The following is a 23,249-nucleotide window of genomic DNA, read 5'->3' on the forward strand; positions in this document are numbered from 1 at the left end:
TTACTGTTGGCTGCATTTGTTGCTATAGGTACACCTTTTTTTATAAGTAAGAGAGAGGAATTTTGCACAGCATACAAAGCATTGTGTATTGAACTGGGCTCTCAGTGGTTCAAAACCCCACAACAGGGGCCCTATTCTATATCGTTCATACCGATCTGTGCAGTAGGTTATTCTCGGCAGTGGCGTCATTTTCGGTTTTTTATCCGAATTTCCTATTCAGTAAGCTTCTGAGACCTGTTACCGAACGGTCCTCCCGCCAATTTTTCGACAACTGTACCGAAAGGTTTTGGATTTCGGTATGGCCCAGTCGTTCGGTTGGCTGTGGTTTATTTACACCTATAATTTGTTATTTCAAACATATTGAGTGGTTTTAGCTTTGGATTGTTACGAAAGAATCACGATAGAGCGCGTCCGGTTGGAAAGTGAGTTCAGAATACATTATTTTCCTTTGTTAGAAATATGGTTAGGTTAGGTAGTTAATGTGAATGATTACAACATAAAAAAAACTTTTTGGTCAATATTCTCTTAAAATACCCGTTATTTTTATGCAATTAAGAGTTTAAAGATCATTAAATATCAAGACATCGGCTCTGCTTACGTATATTACATGAGCGTTAGCTGAAATTACTTGTGACTTCGCGTACTCTTTTCCGCAAATTGTTTACTTATTAATTATCGAAACACTTTTAAAACTTTTAAGTAACAATGCAAAGAAATTTTGTTAAGTCTGATAGGGGAAACCTTCCAAAATTTCATGCATATACATCTCATGTTCGCATCATTCGGCAACGAAGTTAGCCTGCGTCTCTCTCGACTGGAATTACATAAATAACGCGCCAAAAGCATGCGAATTGTAAGAACGAAGTTAGTAAGGAGACGAACAACCGTGGCAAAGGGAGGAGGTTCGTATACTGCTGAATACTAAGATATTTTTTCCTCTTCGTGTTTGCTACACAGTCTCAGACTTGGTAAATCGTCAAAGTTTAGCATTTTCTGAAATATTTGTTGTAATTTATACGTAAGAACGCGCTTTTTCCGTAACGAGTATCTCCGATTTTGTGAATTCCATAAATTTAAGAAATTAAAGACGGAATTACTGTGCGTGAAACAACTGACAGTGACACTTATACTACTTCACGTCACAAATAATTCACCATATTTTTTCGGAATACGTAGCGATTTCCGAGAGTGTGATCAGACAGGAATTTCAGGTATGCGTTTTAAAGCCCATTTTATGGAAATTCTTCTCTTGTTTTCGTCCATACTAGTATCTCTGAAAGTTTTCTACCCTACAGTCTTAGCAAAAACAGTACCGGTACATGTATTCCACTGTCAATATGTATCACAACGATTTTCACTTATAACTTTAGACCCAGTCGTTTCCGGCACAGGGTCCCTTACCTCAAATTGATGAATTTATCCTTCTCCATCGTCCCTGAAACTCTGTAACGTCATCACGGAATCACATATACAGGCGCTGGCATCTGTAAACACCGCCGCTCTGTAGTGACGTTGGGTGAACGTTTCCGGACACGAGTTCTAATCATCATTTTGTTCCTCAGGCCACCTTCTACATCCCCTCGAAGTTTCTCACTGTAATTCTGAAACTTCCTGCATACTCTAAATAGTAACGATCAAATAACACTAGCTCGGTATATGCCAAAAGTTACTTTAACGTCAGAACATTTCTCTTCGTTAAGGAAAAGATACGAAGTTGTGTTTACTGTGTGCGCCTCAGTCCATTAAGAAAACTGATCTGATGCTCCGTACGCTCGTTTTTTGATTATTATGCGACAGTGGGGAACTCTCTCTAATACCTTCTGAAAGTCAAGGAGCACGGCATGAAGAAACTGGCCGCTAGTATTTGGTCTCTTAGAGAAACAATGCTACCTGGAATTCATGAGATCATTGTTTGCAGAACCAACCAACGTTGATTTCTAGAGAGGCAGTTTTCGGCTGGCACAAATGGCATAATAAGTTAGCATAAAACGTGTTCCATAATTCTACAATAGACTGACGTCAGTGATATACTGTACGTGTCTATTTGACGATCTTTCTTAAAAACCGGGATGATCTATGAATTTCTGAAATCATCTGAAACATTTCTTTCCTCTAGCGACATGCGTTTGACAACCGCTCTTTTCTCCTGTTGAGAGATATAGTTGATTTTCTATGTCCCAGTCACTTATTTCGAAATATGGTACGGTTTATTCGTATAACAGTTGAGTGGAAGATGCGTAGTACAATTTTTCTCAGTGAAACATTCTTGTTGCAGATCGAAATTAAACACGAAAATTAACATCACTAGCAAAATATACGTGTATTCTTGACATCATAATGATCTAAGTGAGCTAACTGAAGCCCTGAAGACGAAACAGTGCTTCGAAATGTACACTGCCGGATAAAATACTCTAATGGTAAAAGTCACTTAGGATGTCGGGAGGTTTTCGTTATGTTCAGCCATAGGTAACGGTTCGCGCGATGAGTCATGGGAAGTCACCACGACGTATAATGAGTCAGATATAGATAGCGAATAACATTCTCGCTCGTAATTTCCTATAGTTCTGGTAAGTGCGGACTGCGTTGGGCACTGGAAGTGCCGCGATCGGCCACACTACGAGAATTACACGTCTTCTTGGAAGAAAGGTACATCCACGAGAAGATTAAGGACTATACCGCACCTGTCTTTTGCAGAACTGACGCTTCACAGGATTTTGTCATCAGCTTCAGCACCTCAGCACAGTCCACCCACAACCTTGCCATAAACATAAAGTTGCGCGGGCCATTCCACAACCCCGCCCGCCGTAGACAGCCGGCTGCGAGCTTCATGTGATGTCTCCACCTAACATCGCTCCCACGGAACTGCCTCCAAGAATTACACCTAGTGTTACTGTGTTTTACTTGTACAGATGTTCCACGGTCCCATCTGAGTACCCCGGATGCATCTCAGACCCATCTGAGTGGCCAGGTTGCCTCTCATTGTGTTATTAAACAAAGAAAGTGATAATTTACTTTGTACCTTACACGCAAAAGAACAAACCATCAAGGATGATCACTTTTGAGTACACAGCGCACGCACGTACACACACACACACACACACACACACACACACACACACACACACACACACACACACACACACACACACACATATATTATATATATTAGGTTAGAACTAAATCGCCCCGCGGGATTAGCCGAACGGTCTCAGGCGCTGCAGTCGTGGACTGTGCCGCTGATCCCGGCGGAGGTTCGAGTCCTCCCTCGGGCATGGGTGTGTGTGTTTGTCCTTAGGATGATTTAGGTTAAGTAGTGTGTAAGCTTAGGGACCGATGACCTTAGCAGTTAAGTCCCATAAGATTTCACACACATTTTCATAATTAAATCGCATCATCGGAAATTTCGGCAGAATGGAAAATACATATACAAGCAGTTTATTACAATGAAGAATGTATCTCTCGAGGTACAATGCACATCAGTCCATTGCAGCAATTGTATTTTCGTGTTTAGATTCCTTGGCTTCACCAACTTACAAGCAAGTTTTCAATTTATAAACAAACCTAGGCCTTAGGGTAATAAGCTACAGGTCAGTCTCTCAAGCATATCTAGTTTTTCCACTCACCGACGAAATACGAAATTTTGTAACAAAAGCTAAAAATCATAATAACCAGACAGGTAAGAGTAATCCTGTCTGTCTTCACATGGAAAATAATGCAATTAAATGGTATCTTCAGCCGAATGAAATCATTAGATTCAGTGATTCTCATTGGATGCTCTAACCTAGGACTCAGACTAAGCTACAGGTCAGTCTGCCATGCACGTCTAGTTTTTGCCAGTCGCCAAAGAAATACGGAAATTAATAAGCGACATTAAAAATCAAAATAACCAGATCAGTAAAAGTAATTCTGGCTCTCTTCACATCGAAAATTATTAGATTCAGCTATTCTCATTGGCTATCGTATACTGTCAACCGACTGACTACAACCATCGTCAGCAAATTGTCATCAGCAAGCAGAGCAAGAGCCGCCGACACCGCAAGTGTACTTTAGCCGTCGTCACTGCGGCTACCATGAAACTTTCAGAAATGTTAGGGTAGAAGAGGAAGTAAGACGTCATCTAAATCTGTACTCTGCAAGCACTGTCGGAATGTTCTTAGCTAAACTGCACAAAAAGCTCAGGAAATGAAGTACTTATCCCGGGCTGAACCTATCATCTCGCCGAGGCCCTTTAGTTTCCGGAGCGACATACTGTTGATATGTGACTGAGTGGTTGTTGCTACTAACGCTATTGTTACGTACATATGCGAAGCATAAATAGTTAGTAGCACCAGCAACAACACTAGTACTTACGAATGAGAGGTGAACTGCTGGTGTGCCGGCAAGCCAAGAGCAGAAGGCCCAGCCGCGTAGCGCTATTGCGAGACTGCTACGCCAGAGCGCTGCTGCTTTTGAACAGCGCGACACCGCTGCACAAAGCGGCCGACGAGTACAATGCGCCGCGTTTAACAGCCACGCAGTAACCGCAAGGCACGGACCTTACGTGATGCAGACTCTTTCTCACTGCGAGAACGCCCCACCTACTGGTGACCAACGTGAAGCTTGGTCCAGGGCCACAAATTATTAGGGGTGGTGGTAAAAAAAAAAGGAGATAGAAAGACAAGCCACAGATACCACAAGTGGGGAAAAATTAATCAAACATAAGCACCAAGTCTACAGAGCAGAGCGTGATGTTCCGTGTTGGGTTATGCGCAGCGCGGAGTTATCCCTATACTGAACAGACCTCACACTCTTTTAAGGCGCAGGTGATCATGGATAACAACGATGAGAGTGAGTGCGATTTTATTTCAGACTCATTCTTATCTCTTTTCTCAGACTTTCTCCGTTTTAACCACATTCGTTTCTACTAATTTCGTAAGGGCGCTGATAACATCATCGTTAAGCACCCCTAGCGCGCCCCCCCACCCTCCCACACACACACACACACACACACACACACACACACACACACAAACACACATTTTTATGGCCCATTTGAAGCTCATTGATTAAGGGTAAGTCTATAAATAAGTTCAAGATTACTCCCCTCTTTGTCCCAGGGTATTTTTCAACATATAGAAACGATCAGCAGTCACTCCCCTCTTCGTACTTAAAAAGTATGTCTATAAAGATAGAGTTTCAGATTTTCTACCTATTTGTCCCAGAATATTTGTTCCCAAATGTAGTGGCTTACTCGCACCAGGGCTAAGATGTTTGTATGCAAACGCAGAAATTCAGAACTCAACACCAACCTCCCGTCATCATCAACATCTACACCTAAATCTATACTCCGCAAGCCACACTTCGGTGTGTGGCAGAGGGTAGTTTTTATACCACGGTCAATTGCCCCTTTTCCTGTTCCGGTCGCGTATGGCTCGCGGGAAGAACGACTGCTGGTAAGCGAGGCCTCCGGGTGGCCTCGAAGTTCTCTAATTTTATCTTCGTGGCCTTTTCGCGAGATTTGCGTAGGAGGAAGCAATACGTTGGTTGACTCTTCTAGGAACGCACGCTCTCGGAACAGTGGACTACAGCGTGATGATGCAGAACGCCCCTCTTAGCAGCGTCTGCCACTGGAGTTGACCGAGCATCTCCGTGGTACTTTTGCGTTTTCTGAGTGAACCTGTAACCAAATATACCGCTCTTCTTTTGATCTTCTCTACTGCCTCTATAAATCCTGTCTTGTGTAGACCTCAGAGTGACGAGGGATATTCAAACATTGATCGAACGAGTGTTTTGTAAGCTACCTCTTTCGTTGATGGACTACATTTCCTAAGGATTCTGCTAATGAATCTCTGCCTTAGCCGCGATTAATGTTAAGTGGGCCTTTCACTTCCAACTGCTTCGTACGCACACTCGTAGATATTTCGTGGAAGTAACTGCTTCCAGTGACTGTTCTGCAACCGTATGATCACACAATAATAAAGGACCATTCTATGTACGTACTCGCGATAACATCCGTATTATGGTGAGGGACAGTTGCTACTCCCTGCACCAAGCGTCGATCCACTGCAGGTCTTGCTACAATTTTCTAGCGTTGTGGCTGCTCTGTATACAACAGCGCCATCCCCGGAAAACCTCATGGAACTTTTGATGTTACCTACTAGGCCATTCACATATATTGTGAAAAGTAATGATGTTGTAACACTTCCTAGGGGCACGCCCGAAATTACTTTTACGTCTGGAGACTACTCTCCCTTCAGAATGACATGATGTGTTCTGCTTGCTAGAAATTCCTCAATGTGATCGCACAGCTGGTCTGATATTCCGTACGCTCGTATTTTGTTGATTGGGCAGCAGTGCGGAACGGTATTGAAAGCCTTCCGGACAATACCTGTCTACAAATAGAATGGCTCAAGGTGCACTCTCCTCTTCGTCCTTGGTTGCTTCTCTACAAATATTGAAGTTCAAGGTACACTCCCCTCTTCGTTCTGTGACGGTTGTGTAGTAATGCTGATGTTCAGGGTTCACTCCTCTCTTCGTCTCGCGAATGTTGTCTACAGATAGAGACGTTTAGGAACGACACCCCTCTTCGTCCTACAATGTTTGCCTGCACACAGACAGGTTCAGGATTCACTCCTCTCTTCGACCTGCAATGCTTGTCTGTAAATAGAGAGGTTCAGGGTTCACTTCCTTCTTCGTAATAGATGTTAGGAAAGTCCGTCATACACTCCACCCTTCGCCCTAACATGTTTACACTATTTTAATACCTATATAATATTCTCGACAAACCGATGGACGGAAAAAAGATCGGTACGCCTCTGTGTAGGTCCTAGTTTCACTACGTTTACAATTATGGTTTGTGCGTTACACATACACGGTGTTACAAAAAGGTACGGCCAAACTTTCAGGAAACATTCCTCACACACAAATAAAGAAAATATGTTATGTGGACATGTGTCCGGAAACGCTTACTTTCCATGTTAGAGCTCTCATTTTATTACTTCTCTTCAAATCACATTAATCATGGAATGGAAACACACGGCAACAGAACGTACCAGCGTGACTTCAAACGCTTTGTTACAGGAAATGTTCAAAATGTCCTCTGTTAGCGAGGATACATGCATCCACCCTCCGTCGCATGGAATCCCTGATGCGCTGATGCAGGCCTGGAGAATGGCGTATTGTATCACAGCCGTCCACAATACGAGCACGAAGAGTCTCTACATTTGGTACCGGGGTTGCGTTGACAAGAGCTTTCAAATGCCCCCATAAATGAAAGTCAAGAGGGTTGAGGTCAGGAGAGCGTGGAGGCCATGGAATTGGTCCGCCTCTACCAATCCATCGGTCACCAAATCTGTTGTTGAGAAACGTACGAACACTTCGACTGAAATGTGCAGGAGCTCCATCGTGCATGAACCACATGTTGTGTCGTACTTGTAAAGGCACATGTTCTAGCAGCACAGGTAGAGTATCCCGTCTGAAATCATGATAACGTGCTCCATTGAGCGTAGGTGGAAGAACATGGGGCCCAATCAAGACATCACCAACAATGCCTGCCCAAACGTTCACAGAAAATCTGTGTTGATGACGTGATTGCACAATTGCGCGCGGATACTCGTCAGCCCACACATGTTGATTGTGAAAATTTACAATTTGATCACGTTGGAATGAAGCCTCATCCGTAAAGAGAACATTTGCACTGAAATGAGGATTGACACATTGTTGGATGAACCATTCGCAGAAGTGTACCCGTGGAGGCCAATCAGCTGCTGATAGTGCCTGCACACGCTGTACATGGTACGGAAACAACTGGTTCTGCCGTAGCACTCTCCATACAGTGACGTGGTCAACGTTACCTTGTACAGCAGCAACTTCTCTGACGCTGACATTACGGTTATCGTCAACTGCACGAAGAATTGCCTCGTCCATTGCAGGTGTCCTCGTCGTTCTAGGTCTTCCCCAGTCGCGAGTCATAGGCTGGAATGTTCCGTGCTCCCTAAGACGCCGATCAACTGCTGCGAACATCTTCCTGTCGGGACACCTTCGTTCTGGAAATCTGTCTCGATACAAACGTACCGCGCCACGGCTATTGCCCCGTGCTAAACCGTACATCAAATGGGCATCTGCCAACTCCGCATTTGTAAACATTGCACTGACTGCAAAACCACGTTCGTGATGAACACTAACCTGTTGATGCTACGTACTGATGTGCTTGATGCTAGTACTGTAGAGCAATGAGTCGCATGTCAACACAAGCACCGAAGTCAACATTACCTTCCTTCAATTGGGCCAACTGGCGGTGAATCGGGGAAGTGCAGTACATACTGACGAAACTAAAATGAGCTCTAACATGGAAATTAAGCGTTTCCGGACACATGTCCACATAATATCTTTTCTTTATTTGTGTGTGAGGAATGTTTCCTGAAAGTTTGGCCGTACCTTTTTGTAACACCCTGTATATGGAATGAACTAACAAGGAAAACTCCCCATTGTGTTCCCCTCAGATTTAGTGGTAAAATGGCACAGTTCAAAACTGAACATATATCAAATATGAAAACAGGAAGAAAGTTTACTGAACTGTGAAGAAAGATGCAAAATAGAAACAATGAACGATCTAAAGTGAAAATATGGAACATCGAGCGAAATGCAAGAACGACGGCGTCGTGGTTCTGTGGATACGGCGTTGGACTACGGAATGGGAGATCCGTGTTCACATCTCTCAAGTGTCCACAGCTTTTTTTTTTAATAAAATTATGAACTTTACGTCCGGTCATTGACGTGTCTGTTCTCCTTCTGTAGTCTTGGTAATTGTCATACTATACACTGGTTGTAGAATATGAGTCACGTGGAAAGAATATATTACCGTCCCACGTAAATGCGATGAATAGTGAGAGCAGGCGAGATACCGCGTAGACCTCTCACAAAAATGGAAACAACAAATAAATGGGTGTGAATTATGTTACAACGAAGGAATTCAAGAGTCAAAGCTTGCAAAACAGAACGCAAGAGTCATAACATATGGTATGAGTAGGACAGATACGACGTACGTACATCTCAGGTCCCTTTCTTACACCTCGCTGTTACAAACGGACGTTACACCGTGTCACAGACACAAATTTGAGTACAGCGAACAGATACGTCAATGACCGGACCGTAACTTCATTATTTTGCGAAAAGAATTGGGATGCGAGGGAGATTCAAACACGGACCTCCCGTTTCGCAGTCTTTGTTTTCTTTTTTGAATATTCATTTATTTATTGCCAAAAAGTCTGCCATTTCCATGACTTGTCTCTGGAAAAAAGAAAATGAACACAAAGTCACAGTTCTGTAACAAGCATATGCTGAAGGTACCGTTATCTGCTCATCTGCTATGTGCGAATGTATCAAATGTATCTCCTGCGATGAATAATCCAGCTACGGGGCGGATCGTGGAAGATGCTCTGGAAGAAGTTCTAAAAGTAGTGACTGTACATAGGGTTCTTCACAGATGAAGGTAGCCGACAGCACCCTGTGCTCCCAGCCGGTAGTCCAACACCGAGACCACACAACCACCACGCCGTGGCTACTCAAATTCACTCGACGTTGCACATCTTTAGCTCGGACCGTTTACTGTTTCCATTTTGCTTCTGTTTTCGCAGTTCAGTACACTTTCTTCCTGTTTTCATTCTTGATCTGGGTTCAGTTTCTGAGCGGCTATCCGCTGAGCCATCTTCGGAGTAAATGTGAGGGGGTGCGATGAGGAGTTTGCCTTGTAAAATTCTTCTTTACTCGTTCTGGGATGACTGATATCGTATTTTATGCTAATCTCAATCCCTTTCATCAAATAATATCTTCAGCTACTGTTCAGTTTATTATCTACCTCTGCATGAATAAACGTTATTTACATATACAGGGTACGGCATTAGAAATTCATGGAACAGTGTGCATAAAGGTCGGTCAGGGCGACCTCGTACAGCTACAAGTGATGATTCCACAACTGCGGTCTTGGAACTGTTTCAGCGTCCGCCTCAAAAATCTTCAAGGCAAGCGGCACGTGAGAGTAATGTAAGTGCTAGTAGTGTGCTACGCATTCTGAAGAAAGGCAAGTTTCGTGTGTACATTCCAAGGCTGGTGCAACAGCTAAGTGACGACGATCCAAATCGAAGGTTAGAATTTTGTGAATGGGTTCAGGAGATGGTGAGACGTGAACCGGGATTTATGGGTAGCATAATTTGGTCGGATGAAGCCCAATTCAAACTCAATGGAACAGTCAATAGGCACAATTGTGTGTACTGGGCTGAAGATAATCCTCACATTACAGTTGAAAAGGCTGTGAATTTGTCTGGTGTAAATGTGTGGTGTGCTTTGTCTGCAAGGGGACTCATTGGGCCTTTCCGCTTTGGTGGTACTGTTACTGGAGATACGTACCTAACAATGCTTGCTGACTCCATATTCCCTGCCATTCGTGCATTATACGGTAATGATGAGTTTTATTTCCAACAAGATGGCGCTCCGCCGCAATATCATAGGGACGTATGGGCATACCTGGATCACAATGTGCCAGGCCAGTGGATAGGACGCAGGGGACCAATCGAGTTTCCTGCACGCTCTCCAGACCTCACGCCGCTCGATTTCTTCTTATGGGGCACAGTAAAAGATGAGGTGTACAAACGTAAACCACGTAACCTGGACACTTTGGAATGAGATTCAGTCAGTGTGCGCAGAAATCTCATTGGACACTTTGGTACGATATACGGAATCAGTGGTGAGTCGTACTCAGAAATGTATTGATGCTGAAGGCCACCAGTTTGAACATTAATCACATTTGCAAAGTACATTTATTTTTCCAATTGGACTCTGAGCTTTCTATTTCCAGAAATTTAACATTGTAGAGCGGGAAATGAATTTTCTATGACGCTTCAAATTGTGTATACATTTTTTGACGCACCCTGTATTTTTAACATTACGCCTTTTTATGTATGCGTGTAACTCTTGGTTTTAACATAAATTTGTGCTGGATAATGGTCTTTGGCTGAAACGGATCGTACAGTAAAGAATAAATGTAAGAACAGTGTAAGGTGTTATATGATGTCATTTCTACAATTTATAAAAGCTAGGAACACAGCCAACAAAAAAGTATTTGCAAGTCGTTTCCATCATCTTTATATGCCATTTCTTTTTCACCACTACTCTCGTTTGCACGGGTGAAATGTCACTGAGATTGTCACCAGACATCCTAGCGACACTGGTGTCAGCTACAAATGTCAGTCGTCTTCCACTCTGTCTACACCTTTTCCCCAGCCAAAGCAGTGCTAGTTTGTTTTACCCGTAGTATTTTTTCCTACACAATATGTCGCATGCGTACTAAACTTGGTTGGAATTTCTACGTGCGTTCCAAGCTAAGCTTGCATGTAACCTTATTCTCTCCCTTAAAGCTCCGTCTGCCTCCCTTAGGAGAGTCGGAGCTGTTCTTGTCCTAAAAAAAAAAAAAAAAAAAAAAAAAAAAATTGAAGGTAATGAGTTCTGAGTACCACATTGGGTTTATGTTACCCAAAACTTACAAGAATGATATCTTACACCGTCCCTAGCCCAAGGCGTTAAATCCCAAGAGGGCCATCACCAACCAACACAGCAACCCGAAAACTATGAATTCGACTCTAACTTAATTTGTCTTTGATTATTTTTACATGTCACTACCTTCAAACTCAGGCCCCTTAACAATGCCAAGAATGTCTTATAGAATAGTAAATTTTCCAGATAGTAACCACGTCGCATCCAGACAGAAAAAAGGGATGCAAGTCAAAAAACTCTTATTTTTAGTTTTTGTCGCGGAAAAATACGTGTGAAGTGCCCCAATGTACACGAAAAACGCCACATCTCTGTCTCGCAATTTGTCCACTTGTGGGCAGATGTGTAACCTCTGTTGTCGATACTTCATGATGCATCACAATGTCACTTCAGCGTTGCTGCGAGCAGGTGAGCGTCGGTCATTCACGAAGAGCGGCACATTCTGAGTTGTGACACTTTTCACGTATAGGGTAAGTTGAATGTAATTGTTAATATCATTGGTTATTGCAGTGTCAATGTTTATACAATGTCTGTATCTTACATTACAATGTCCTTCGCACATGCATATATGTCTGAAGGAAAGACACTGTTTTGACGATTGCAGCTGTTGTAAATATTACAAAATTTCGTGCGTTGCACGTACAAGGAAAAAATGGACATTTCTGCTATAAAGAAACTTCGTATTGCACGTATTTTCTCGACGAAAAGTATTCCTACATTATATAAGTCCATTTATGATTCTATGTTTTCGCAAATTGTGTACCTTAGAATGTACCTAACTGATGTTCCTTACTACACTGTATTAATTTTCATAAATTCTGTATTCTGTATTCTTCTAGAGTAATAATTTCAACTCGTTTTTAATTTATTTTACCTTAAGTACTAATTTTTCGTGATAGAGGTTTGAATGTCGTATTGTATTACAGTAAGTAAAAAAAAAAAAAGAGTATATTATTTGGAATGGAAAAGTGGCAAAACCATTAAAAGAGAGGTCATAACGAAAACAAAAATGTTTTTATAAAAGCAAGAAAAGTGACACAATTCAAAGAATTAATTAATAATTACCTGATAACGAGAACAGAACTACATGTCCATATTACTGTAGTATACACAACATGGTGATTGTTTCCACCGTGTACAAACTCTACGCATTGATCTATGAGACAATATGGAACGAAAAGGTCTAATGAACTTACGTCCGAAAATGCATGGTTTCCATGCTAGAGACCATTTATTCAATCATACTTTGTTAGAGAGACTGCGGTCTAATACGTGCTGTATCATGCAGCCACGGTTACAGTATCCGTGATTACCTCCTAGAGGTTGTTGTGTCTGATTCACTTCTCTTGCTGACTAACCTTGTAGTGGATGTGATACAGAGTTGTACACAGTGGTTCACACGGAAAGGCAAATGGCAACAGGCGGCACGCAGCAAGGTTGTATCAGGAGACCTATCCCCGCCACCAATAACCATAGCATTCAATGTTTGCAACAGTGTTTCGCCGTTTGTCTGAGACAGGGTCATTTCTGGAAGCAGGAAAGCATGAAGGACTTACCCGAAATGTTCAGACGCCAGACTTGGAGGAAAATATGATCAACGATGTGGAAGGCGACCGTCGTGTCAGTACGAGGCAGTTGGCCCGCCCGTACAGGGTAACACAGACGAACGTGCGGAGCATTCTCCCTGACAAACATTCTCCCTGACAATAATTTCTACCCTTATCACTTACAGCGTGTGCAGGGTTTAATAGCGACAGACTTTCCACATCGGGAGCAGTTTTGTCACAGGTTTATTCACCAGGCAACCACGATTCCCGGATTTGTGTTATTCATCTTATTCACAGATGAGGCCACTTTTACGCGGAGTGCTATCTTGAACTTTCGTAACAGTTATCTTTGGGATAGTTTGCAGAATCCCCACGGTATGGTGACAGCGAATCATCAGCATCAGTGCAGCTGGAATTTGTGGCCCGGGATAACTGGCGACTGTATTTTGTGACCAGTCTTCCTTCCGCGTCTCCTAACAGGCCGTAACTATCGGCGTTTCTTGCTGGAGACTTTGTCTTCCCTACTGGAAGAAGTGCCATTGATGACTCGAAGGATTATGTTGCTGCTACATGACGGTTAACGTCCGGACGCATCTCAGTCGTGTCTTCCCTGGTTGACGGATCCGACGAGGGGGTCCAATTGCACGGCCTGCTCGTTCACCGGATCTCAACCCGTACTATTTCTGGTTGTGGGGCCACCTCAAAAGTATCGTGTATGCAGAGCCCACTCCGGATGTGGAGACACTGGAGCAGCGTATTCATGCTGCCTTTGACGCTGTTCGGGTGCAGCCTGGCCGATGTGAACATGTGAGAGAGAACATGCTGCGACGCCTGCACGCATGCGTTGAGGCACATGGAAACCATTTTCGACATATACTGTAATCGTGGCTGCATTGTACGGCGCGTATTAATTAGACCGCAGACTCTGTGACTATGTATTACTGAATAAATGGTCTCCAGCATGGGAACCATGCATTTCCTGACATAAGTTCATTAGATCTTTTTTGTTTCATATCCTCTCATCGATCAATACCTGGAGTTTGTACATGGTGGAAAAAATCACCCTGTATAATGGAATTACTACCAAAATTACTTACTTGAAACTTAAAGGACGCTTATAATATTTCAATATAAGTTTTAAAGTATTCTTTAAATCTAATTTTGTTTTGTATTGCATTGTTAGTTGTGTCTGTTCTTGTGAGCGTGTGATATGTGTACCAAATTTCGTTGAAATTGCTCCAAGTGTTCCAGAATTATGCTGAAACATACACACATATGCACTTTTATGTATCTAGAGTGCATTTCGTTACGGAGAGAGTCACCTGTCGTGTAGGAGGTGATCACCAGCGGAACTGACGTGTCATTCATTGAATATTTAAGCGGTTGCCTTGACCGGCGAGGTGCGCGGGGCTCATCCAGTTGACAGTAGAGCTTGACTTTACGATGAGACACAAGCTACGCTGTTGTCAGTCTGCAGAGAGACTGCCATAGAGCTCATACAGCATTCCAGCCAGTAAGTACACTCATGCTCATAAATTAAGGATAATACTGATACATTGTGAACCAATGCTCTGGTGGGCGGTTTGCCGGTTTAAATCACCTCCGGGTATGATAATGCGGTGCATTTGACCTGCGGTTGTCGCACGGTGGCGCTGGCAGCAGTCCACATACGCAGAGGTGTGTTGGTGCATGTCAGAGTACGGTGCAGTGAGTAAGTGTGCAGACGTTTTCAGACGTGCTAATGGCGACTGTGTGTTGAAAATGGCGCAAAGAACACATATTGATGACGTTATGAGGGGTAGAATACTCGGGCGTCTGGAGGCTGGTCAAACACAGCAGGTCGTAGCATGGGCCCTCCGTGTGCCACAAAGTGTGATCTCAAGATCATGGCAACGATTCCAGCAGACAGGAAACGTGTCCAGGCGCTACAGTACGGGACGTCCACAGTATGCAACACCACAAGAAGACCGACATCTCACCATCAGCGCCCGTAGACAGCCACGGAGTACTGCTGGTACAGACACACAGTCTACAGACGACTGAACAGACGTGGTTTATTCGCCCGGAGACCTGCAAGGTGCACTCCACTGACCCCTGGTCGCAGGAGACCCCATAAAGCCTGGTGTCAAGAACTCAGTATATGGTCATTGGAACAGTGGTCCCAGGTTATGTTCACGGACGAGTTCTGGTATAGTCTGAACAGTGATTCTCCTCAGGTTTTTATCTGGCTTGAACCAGGAACCAGATACCAACCCTTTAATGTGCTTGAAAAGGACCTGTATGGAGGTCGTGGTTTGATGGTGTGCGTTGGGATTATGATTGGTGCAAGGAACTGTAACAGGTCAGGTGTATCGGGACGTGATGGATGATATAAAGCACGGCCCCACTGAGCTGCCATCGTGGAGCAGTATTTTGAAACAGAAGATATCAGGCGAATGGAGTGGTCTGCCTGTTCGCCAGACCTAAACCCCATCGAGCACGTCTGGGGTGCTCTCGGACGATGTATCGCTGCACGTCTTCTGACCCTTTCCGACACTTCAGGAGTTCCGACAGGCACAGGTGCAAGAATGGGAGGTTATATCCCAGCAGCTGCTCGACCACCTGATCTAGAGTATGCCAACCCGTTGCGCGGCCTGTGTACATGTGCACGGTTATCATATCCCATATTGATGTGGGGGTACATGCGCAGGAAACAGTGGCGTTTTGTAGCACATGTGTTTCGGGACGGTTTTCTCAAATTATCACCAGTACCGTGGACTTACAGATCTGTGTCGAGTGTGTTCGCTATGTGCCTATGCTATTAGTGCCATTTTTGGCACCATATTCTGCAATTATCCTTAATTTATGAGCATGAGCGTAGTATTTGCATACATCATCGAACCTTTTGGACTTGCTTTCAACCTAGGTGAATCTGACAACGGCACTTAATATGTTGTTCTCTTAAAAAAGCTGTTACTGAGCAGAAATAAGTCAAGCGTGAGCTTCTCACGCCGTTGTTCATTCACGTGCGTGATACGAGGCTTGTGCGTGTGTTGCGGCGTTAAAAGGCCACCTCTGACGTCAGCATGGCGTGTCCCTCTTTATGGATCGCCGACCACAAGGTTCGCAGAACACTTGCGATGTTCACACATCTTCCAAACTTCTAGTCATCTTTTCATAGCAGTCGTGATATCGTCCATCCATCGGATCGCCACCTTGATACTACACCGAATGTTGTCTGTGAGGTGCAATGCCGAAATATGATGGCATATCAAACAGTTTGTAAATTATAGAAAAACGCATACCGCGTGTCCCAGGAGGAATGGTCAATATTGAGTGATATGACAGAAACTATCATTGAAAACCAAAACATCTAGTAAGCATGAGCTCTAAAATGCATACCTTTGGAGCTATGAGCACTTGTTCAGTATGACAGATGTGTTTCACAATAGGGAGGATGAACAAGTGCTCATAGCTAGTGGCGGCTGCTGTGTAAGAGCACAAAAGCACGTGAATACCATAACTTTCGACAGCTTGCGGATTTCTTGGTTATTTTGCTTTGAATGTTGTTAAACGTAACATAGATGCTGCAATCTGAAAGATACGACGCCTAAATCTACTGCACTGCTGCTCTAGACTTCGAGAACTTGGCATCAGGATCGCGAGCAGATCTTCAGTTGTACATGTTTAGGGAGCTTTTGCGCATGCGCAACTGGGGTGATGTAATTGCCTCACGGGCTAAGTACCAACGGATTTGTTTGTCAATGTGCACGATTCTCTTTGTGCACAGCTAGCCCTCACCACTCAACAGTAAGTTCACGTCAGTGGCACCAGATGGTAGCACACTGCGGCACGCTTACTCTTAATCCCCGTTCACTCGGCATAAATCGTGCTAGATGATAGCACACTCCTCAGATAAGCCAATTCACTCACCTTACAGTAAAATTAGATCGGACGTTAGTATATGTTATAGTTATACTAACAGAAAAACCTGTTTTGTGGGTTTCTGAATCAGTTGTAGTATATTAAGTCTTGAATTTCGTCCTACAGTAGTCCATTTGAGACACAGAATCAGGAGGGCCTACAGCACATCACCGTCGATTGTGAGATTATAGCATTAATTCATGCTTCTGAAATATTTTGGTTGTATGTTGACTCAGGTTTATCCGTGCTGCAGGCCCACATTGTATGTATGAAAATTCACGAAAATATGTATATCTGGTTTCTCTGACGAAGCTGTGCTTTTCGACCATATGGATCTCAGCGCTTTATTTGTATTCTACTCATGTGACCACGATGCTAGACGTTACTACCTGATTTTAATCATTTTCATAAACGGTAGTTTGTGTCTGGAATTGGTTATTTAGTGTGCGGAGATCGGCTTTCGAATGCAGCGTAAACATGAAATATGTTGAATCTATTTTAAATGCTAACAGAAAGTAAGACTGTGAGGAATGGCCAGAGTCGTGCGTAGAGTGCTCAGCGTGTTCAGTGAGAAGGTTAGCTACTCAGTGAATGGGTCAATAACGAACTGCAGTGGGTGTCAGTTGACGTCCGCCCCGAACAAATGCAACGAACAAAACGAGATAAAAAAATCGGCAGAGCACTTGCGCGCGAAAGGCAAAGGTCCTGAGCTCGTGTCTAGGTCTGACTCACAGTTTTAATCTACGAAGAAGTTTCGTATCAGCGCACACTTCGCTGCAAAGTGAAAATCTTATCGTGGGAACAGAAAAATAAATTACCAGGAAAAGCTTGTCGCAAAGGAACTATGGCTTCCGAGACCAGATAATTTGGTTGAGAGAGTGACGAAATCAAATAGCGTAACTACAAGTGAAGATCTAACAAGGAGGTGTACAATTAGCATAAGTTATTGTGTGAGTGCAACGTAAGAATATCTTTCAACCAGGAAATACATTAGTGGACTATGCATCTCTTAGGGATCTTGTACATTTGTCCGAAAAAATGGAAAAGCATGAAAACTCCAACTTACACAAATGTGAAAGGGAGAGTTGCGAAAGCTTACACATTATTTCGATCTTGCCCTAAACCGTACTTAATTATGTACACAAAAAAATTCCACAAAAAATTCTTTCTTTTCTCAGCTAAGTTATGCATATTATTATTATTATTATTATTATTATTATTGGCAGTGGCTGTAGTTGTATAAACTTGTCGATGAGCACGAGTGTTATACAGCAGATGCTATTAATTTCACACTCTCAAATTTTTTTTCTTCTTTTGGTCCATACTACCACCTCCAAAAATATGGAAAGCAAAGGGCTTGCAGCAGACGAAATTTGTTTCAAATTATCGAAGATGAAGAAGTGTTGAGAGAGTTTAAGATACGCATTTTAGAGCCAATGTTTAGTTGACTTTTTTGCTTCGACTGGTTGTTATGTAATATCCTTGAATGTTGACCATTCCTCTTGGGACGCCCTCTAACATTGTCATCGGAGAAGACAATCACTGACGTAATGTTTCAGAAACATTCACTGTCATACCCTCGCTTTCGAGAGTTCCCAGCTAACTAGTTTCGACCAGAATCGGTAATCTTCAGATTTAGTGGAGAAAAATAAAAACTACAGTAATATCTTACATAAGTACTTTAAACCAAGTATACTGTAACATATGGCCACCACTGATCAATAAGCAATGTATGCAATGACACCTTAACGGAAACACGAGTCAAACGTTGCGATAATGCGAGGAACTTGGTGGGGCCGTGTTCTTATTCCATAAATATAATGGAGTCCAATAAGTAACTATCTGCAGTTTCCTGAGTTGCTTGTATTCTGCACATGTTACACAGTGCGAAAATACCATATATAGTTTTGTCAGAAGATGTTCTCTTCATTATTCATTTCATTGGTTGAAACAGGTCAGGTGTGAAAACATAAAGGTAATTCCGCCGGGCAATAAAATTGTTAAAACAACTGGATTTGTTTTCAGAACATAATACGTCGTTACTGTTTACCTACTATAGTTAAAAATTTCGTCGCGGTTCTGGTGTGAGGCTTATAAACGTAACAGTGGACACGCCACCCAAAAAGGGTAACCAATCGAATTGTTTTGTTGGATTTTTTTCCTCTTTAGCTCATATTGTAGCGCGTTTACTTAGTGCACTACAAGTCGCAGTCATTACTCTACCCTAAAGAGGTAGAGTATGTCTCGCACAAAAGTCCAGTTGTAGCTGTTGCGTATCAGTGAGAGGCGAATTTTCTTGACTTATAAAAACCTGTCAACACATATGGTGTGTAACTTATATGTCGCTGTATTTGAGGAAGTGAAACTTGAACGACAAACAGTCCAGACAAGAAGAGAATAGTAGCTTTCAAAATGTGGTGTCCTCAAGAATGCTGAAGATTAGATGGGTGGATCAAGAAAATAATGAAGAATACTGAAACGAATTGGAGAGAAAAGAGTTCTTTGTAACAACTTGATCAAAACAAGCGGTAAATTGATGGGACACGTTTTCAGACGTGAAGGAATGGCTAATGGAGGGGTGTGGAGGCGGCCGGAGGGGAAGTGAAAATTGTAAAGACACACCAAGGCTTGACTACACCAAGGCCATTCTAGTTGAGCTACAACGCAGTGGTTTATACAAAGACTAAGATACTTGCATGGAAAGCTGCATCAAACCATTCAGACTGCAGTCCACAGCAAGAAGAAGAACGGTTTAAAGGTAATGCGCTTTACATTACGTACAATGAAAGAGCATTTTGTTGCTAATTTAGATACATAGCCGTTAATATGGATTGAACTGGTAAAATCCCAGACCTATACCAACGGCGATTTATCATTCGTTATTGTCTTACTAGCAGGAGTGTTAAGATTACCACTTATGTGTATCCTGTGTTACATTTTCGTTTTGCTTACTCGTTTAAGTATACTGTGAATGTAAAATTTGTTTTATGTCGGAACCTGTCCCTTGTTAAGCCTGTGTAACTTCGTATCAGTGTATGACTTAAACTAATATATACTCCAGATTGTCAAAACACACTATAGCACAAGATTTCCAGTGTTGAAATGGCTGTATGGGCACTTTCCAAAAGCCAATAAATTAACAAAAGAGATGCGCAAGGCATACACCTTTGATAATTTTACTTTCTACTAGTCAACAACTTTGTATAGTAGCATACAACGCTGTCATTTAATCAAATACTACTTAACATTCTGACATTGTTAGCGTTCGTAGAATATCTACACAAAGATTTAAAAAGGTTAAAGTATCAACAGGAAGGTTGGTCTGAACGCCATAGTGCCTTACTAGACGTTGGACTACAAAAAAATGGCTCTGAGCACTATGCGACTTAACTTCTGAGGTCATCAGTCGCCTAGAACTTAGAACTAATTAAACCTAACTAACCTAAGGACATCACACACATCCATGCGCGAGGCAGGATTCGAACCTGCGACCGTAGCGGTCGCTCGGTTTCAGACTGTAGCGCCCAGAACCGCACGGCCACTCCGGCCGGCGTTGGACTACACTAAGCTATTGGAAGTGGACTACCAATGTTTTACTCGGAGGGTTGAAGCGAGTGAAAAACAGCCAGTTGCGGGGCAGGGGGACCACCTATACATAGTTAACGTGGGCTCCCAACCAAGGTGCAGGTTGACATTTTTCACATTTCCAGAGGGGAAGACGTGATAAGTGACTGATAAGAAGCCTGGTGCTGATCGTGAATCCAAACACAGACTTCTGACACTTAGCCAGTAAAGTTATCCGGCGAACAATGTAGCACATTCCCTGATGTTAAATTCGGCCGAAACACTGCATCTTGAATTTAACATCAAAAAAGAAATTATCTGAAGTTCTCCACCGATGCTCTGTACTTAGGTCTTTGTAAGGACTTTCAGATTAGTGCTTTCAATTTCAGTAAGTGATTTGTCGCTCGACTTATCAGGCTGTTTAGAGACGCAACACAAATTAGGATCGAACAACGAATAAGTTCAAAATATGGCACTGTCCTTTTCAACGCAACCTGACTAGCGTTTACTTCTGCTGATTCAGGGAAAACATGGATAACCTAAAGCAGGCTAACTGAAGCGGGATTTGAGGTCGAGTATGCGAATCCAGTATCTGACTTTTTAGTTACTTCGTAAACCTCACTTTGTGACGCCATTACAGACAAGCGCATGCGCGTACGTACGATTCTGAAAAGCAATCTGAGACTGCTGAAAGACAATATCATATGCTGCTCAAGAATCCGTACGTAAATGATTAGTATTTATGTTTCACTAGTTTCATCTGAATTCGGAGTTTAATGCAAAACGTGCCTTGCAATTGCAAAATAAAATTCACTAGTTGGAGTCACAACTGTAGTTTTTTGTGCAGCGTTAGAAAGTAGCTGCCTAATATTTAGGAAATCATTAACTGGACACTTACTTTACAATTTTCTCAAATGAAATTCGGTGACATGTACTTCCGTGGTATAATTCTCATACCTGCAATGCTTCCATGTTATCCCAAATCGCACTTTCGCCACAGCTATGAATTTCAAGGAAGGGGTTCTTACGTTACTTTCTGTTTAGTCAGCTCAGTCCCAGGTAGTAGAGAAAGTTAATAACTGATTTGATATTTAAGCAGAGAAATTAGCTGTCCGTTCACATAAGGCCAAAAAATCCTTTAACACAGCATTCATTCAGTACTGCTTCTTTATTTTATTTCACATTCGTTGATGTGTTTTGTGCCTATCTTATTGATCATCAGATGGAAATCCTTTCTTGGAAGATAAAAATTCATATCTGTACCCATTGTGGAATGTTACAGGATATCAACGCCAGATAATCTTAGAAGGAATCATTTGCATCTGAATATGAGCCAGAAGATCGCGTTGAAAATTATGAGGGTTAAGTTGCCCTCAACTCGAAGCTGGGTTGTTGCTTTTTATTGTTTTTGTTTGGCCACACATTTTGATAACGTTGTCTGCTTGCTGCTTAGACGCAAGGCGCACTTTCAATTGTCTGTAGTAATAAAATATTAAAAGACATCTACTGTATAAATCGCTTACGGGAAGGCTAGCTGCGTACTTACGGAAAGTCTCTGAAGTATCAGTCAGGGAGAATAGGCAAACGGGTGTACACAAGAAGAAAATTAACGCCGGTCGTCGAATGGCGCAGAACCTAGATCCTCTCTCTGCGATAGTGGCTGCTGGTGGTTGGCAATCACTGTGCGTCGACCTGACGGGAGCTTCGCTTTTGGAGCCTCCGGAGCACTACCAGGTACCGCCCTGGAACCCCAAGCAGAATGCTGTATTGATCAAACACTGGTTTAGCCGGCCCTTTGCCCCATTCCACAGCTCGCGTGCACTCTCTGCTCCGGTGACGCATTTTAGCCACGTAACACATCCGGAGATGCTGTTAGTAGTCGAGTGCTATAGCTGGGGTCGACAGCACCCTTGTGCTGCGTCAGTGACACATCTCTAAGACATCTGATTTTTAGGAGTGTTGGTTCTCAAGAGCAACCAAAAAAAAAAAAAACTGCCGCTTATCAGCACGAAACACAAACACCTCACGCTTCATACTGAAGGGGAACGCAGCATGGCACCTCACTTGGAATAGATGAATAAATATTTTAATCCGTTGCAGTTGTGCCCAAAACCAGCCAAAACAGGAAGTTGCACATTGCACCTCTAAACCAAATGGCAGACACAAAGTGGAATGTTTCATTTTGAAACAAACAAATAAACCTCAGCACTAATCCAAACTTCACTGACATCACTCTTAGCCGCTCCCTGGTGTACAAAAGACACTTGCAGCCAGCTGGACAAAAAGTAAAGACCAGAAGTAACATAACAAGGTAATTACCGGGAACTGCCTGGGTAGCGCAAGAAGACACCCTCCACAGCGCCGCACAGTGCGACCAGATGCAAAGTATTGTGAACCAGTGTGTTGCACTCCAACAAAACAGATGACATCTAAATGAGAGAATGTGCTTTATAACCGATGCTATACTGACGTCTTGGCTCCATGCGCTTCCAGACATCGTTCTGCCAGACCCCAGACAAGAAGCCACGGTTAGAGAATGGAACGAGCTCCATACTCGCACACTTCCAAGAGTACTTCAGATCTGCACCATACTGGGTAACACTACACGCTCTCGCCCTAACTAAGTTTTCCATGCTTCTGTGAGATGATGACGTTCCTTGCAGCATCAGCCCTTTCTCTTGGAGGAAGGATGGAAAAAGAGGTGGAATTCTA

At 42.9% G+C, this 23,249-nt stretch overlaps 1 protein-coding gene across 1 annotated transcript in view; it reads right to left on the reverse strand.

Moving 5' to 3' along the window:
• The window catches only part of LOC126260465 (alpha-taxilin), a 234,459-nt gene that overhangs the window by 161,872 nt on the left and 49,338 nt on the right, over positions 1–23,249 (reverse strand). The gene's annotated exons all lie outside the window — the stretch shown is intronic.

The sequence above is a fragment of the Schistocerca nitens genome, chromosome 1, assembly GCF_023898315.1.
Source record: "Schistocerca nitens isolate TAMUIC-IGC-003100 chromosome 1, iqSchNite1.1, whole genome shotgun sequence".
Lineage (NCBI taxonomy): Eukaryota > Metazoa > Arthropoda > Insecta > Orthoptera > Acrididae > Schistocerca > Schistocerca nitens.